Source organism: Chiloscyllium plagiosum, chromosome 5 (genome assembly GCF_004010195.1).
Source record: "Chiloscyllium plagiosum isolate BGI_BamShark_2017 chromosome 5, ASM401019v2, whole genome shotgun sequence".
NCBI classification, from domain to species: Eukaryota; Metazoa; Chordata; class Chondrichthyes; order Orectolobiformes; family Hemiscylliidae; genus Chiloscyllium; species Chiloscyllium plagiosum.
The window spans coordinates 86409738-86413009 of NC_057714.1; the positions used below are offsets into that span (position 1 = coordinate 86409738).

At 38.4% G+C, this 3272-nt stretch overlaps 1 long non-coding RNA gene across 1 annotated transcript in view; it reads left to right on the forward strand.

The window, feature by feature from the left end:
• Positions 1–492: 492 nt before the first annotated feature.
• LOC122550308 overlaps positions 493–3272 on the forward strand; it is a 48678-nt gene continuing 45898 nt past the window's right edge. The window contains exons 1-2 of the long non-coding RNA XR_006311808.1: positions 493–602; positions 1388–1463. This is a non-coding gene — a long non-coding RNA (uncharacterized LOC122550308). The remainder of the gene's footprint in view (positions 603–1387; positions 1464–3272) is intronic.

Genomic DNA, 3272 nt, shown 5'->3' on the forward strand with positions numbered 1-3272 from the left:
CTGTCAGGTGAGGGTAGGGTTGTCAACTGAGAGAAAAGTTATGTGGGGAGATTTGTTTTCTCCTTAAAAACATGATGACGTAATCAATTGACCTTTGAACTGTCATAATAAAAAACAAGCAATCTTTTTTGTAATATGGCTGAGAGATGTGCTCATTCAACCAATTGCTATGTTTTAATTTAAAATAGAAAGAACAAGACACAAAAGGGGAAGCAGAAACATTTCAGCACACTTGATTTCATTCCATGCATGTGTCATATGCTCTGAGTTCTTCCAAGGTGACGGTATTAATGTTGCACTGTACTTAACCTCCACCAAATTTGATGGTGTCACAAGGTCTTTGGAAGGTGAAACAGCTGGTCTTGCATGACATTGTGATGGAGATAAAGCTAACAGACATTTCCTGAAAGTTACCAGTGTGCATTGCTAGCTAATACTAATTATATCCATTGCTGCAATGCAGTAAACCTTTGCACTGTAAGACAAATGTTTCTTCTTACTAAGCCCCTGTAGTTGGTCTCTCTTCTACTACTGATAATAGATGGGGTCCCGGACTGAGTATAGAAAGGAGGATCTGTAGCAGCCGACAGTCCCAGTCACAAGTAAGTGATTGGTAACCAGTAGATACGACATTCTAATGCCTAAAAATACAACATGGTGAGCAGTAGTGTAAATTTAGATTCCATTTGAATAAAAGGTTCTTGAATACAAGTAAATTTACCATTTTAAGAACCTTATTGCTTTAGGGAGACACAATCATTCAGTCAGTAGCTGGAAAACAAAATATGACGTTCAACAATAGTTATGGGAATAGCAGCTGAGCTAAAAAAAAGCCCTCCAAAAGGTTTTCCCCTCAGAGCTGAGAAAAGCTACAAGGCAAGCAGTGTGGCCTAAGAGTCAATGCTAGCCACACCGGAAAGAAGCAGAAACCTTCGAGACGAAGGTTCAAAGGAGAACAGGCTCCAATTTGAGACTCTGACAAAATAGGGGAAAATCTTTACAACAGAACAATATAATGGTACAAACACCAAGCTCGAAAAGAAAAGGAGTAGAAAGAGAGTTCTCACCTCTCAAAACGAGCTTTGCTTCATCACGAATATGTTCCAAAGGATACAGGTGCAAGAGATGGGGTAAAGGTCAGAAAAATAATTTGTACTGGGGCTGCAGTACTGAAAGGGCTGCAGGTCTGATGAAGATGATAAAAGGTACATTTAAAAGATTGCAGAAAGAAAATATCAGAAGAAGAAAGATTAAAGAATTTTAAAGGTTTTAGAAAATTAGGACACACTGCGTTTAAATCATAATTTTGACAAGTAGATTTATTAATGCTGCAAGCAAATTATTTTGTTATAAAAATTATGCAAGGGAATGTGCATTCTGATTTCAGGTGTAAAAGATGGAAAAGATGAAGAAGTGGGAAAATATCCACATTGGCTGCCAAAGTTGGGAAAACCCTCCTGAAGGTTAGAACCACCATTTTATTCATTTAAAAAGGCAGGAAACCCCCAGTAAGTAGCTCAGAGATACAATGTTAGGAGCACAGGAACATAGAAGCAGGAGTAGACCATTCAGCCCCTCATATCTGTTCACCATTCAATGAGATCTGTGGACTAACTCCATACACCTGCCTTTGGCCCATGTCCCTTAATACCTTTCCTCAACAAAAAAAATTATCTGTCTCAGAGTTAAATTAACAACTGATCTCAAGTCCAGTGCCATTTGTGGAAGAGAATTCAAAACGTCTACCACTCTGTGTGTAGAAATGCTTACTAATGTCTCACCTGAATGGTCTGGCTCTAATTCACAGACTATGCCCCTAGTTCCAGAATCCCCAGCAGTGGAACCTGTTTTTTTTTAACCTGTCTTTTCCTGTGAATGTCTTGAAGACTTTGATCAGATCACCCCAAATCTTTTAAATTCTAGAGAAGAGGCCTAGATTGTGTAATCTCTCCTCATAACTTAACCCCTGAAGTCCAGGTATCGTTCTTATAAACCAACATTTTACTCCCTCCAAGGCCAAAATATCCATTCTAAGGTGTGGTGCCTAGATCTGCTCACAGTACCCAACATGGGTCTAACCAGGGTTTTGTATAACTGCAGTATAACTTCAGCATGATTTGGAGGTGCCAGTTTTGGGCTGGGGTGTACAAAGTTAAAAATCACACAACACCAGGTTATAGTCCAACAGGTTTATTTGGAAGCACTAGCTTTTGGAGCGCTGCTCCTTCATCAGGTGGTTGTGAAGGGGCCGTGCTCCGAAAGCTAGTGCTTCCAAATAAACCTGTTAGACTATAACCTGATGCTGTGTGATTCTTCACTAACTTCGGCATGTTTGCACTCCAGCCCTCTCGATATAAAGACTCGCATTCCATTAGCTTTCTTGATTACTTTCTGCATCTGTTCATGACATTTTAAAGACCAATGCATCTGAAACCCAAAGTCTGTTTCAACATCTACTATATTTAATTTCATATCATCCAAAAATTACCCTGATCTATTGTTACTGAGGAGAATTTGAACTGCTATTTAACTAAATTTAAAATTATATTGGAATAGTTTCATATAACGTTGCTGTGGAACAAAATTTAAATGCCTGAATACAGAGTTTAAAATTTGGAAGACAATTTAAGACAAAATAATTCGAACAATGTTCATGCAAAAACAAAAATTTGAAGGTAACAGTTTTTTTAATATTCATATGTTAGGTCAGCATTTATTACCTCTCCCTAATTGCCCAGAGGGGCACTTAAGAATCAGCCATATTGCTATGAATCTGGACTCGTATGTAAGCTAGACCAAGTCAGCACAGCAATTACCATTCCTAAAGGGACATTGGTGAACCAGGTGGGTTTTTCCCAACAATTGACAATGGCTCATAGTCACCATGACACTCTTAATTCCAGATTTTTAAAAACTAAATTTCAGAATAGCTAAAAGCCAGATATTTATTCCTACAAAGAGATTATTGCAATCGATTCACCACCATTAGAAAATGTACCCACATTAGACAAAATACCACCTTTAGAAAAGACACCTGAGGAATTGTAAGGAGAAATTGAATGTGAGCATAAGAGCATTAGTAAGTTTGCTGATGACACCAAAATTGGAGGTGTAGTGGACAGTGAAGAGGGTTACCTCAGATTACAACAGGATCTGGACTAAATGGGCCAATGGGCTAGACATGGCAGATGGAGTTTAATTTAGATAAATGCAAGGTGCTGCATTTTGGGAAAGCAAATCTTAGCAGGACTTATACACTTAATGGTAAGGTC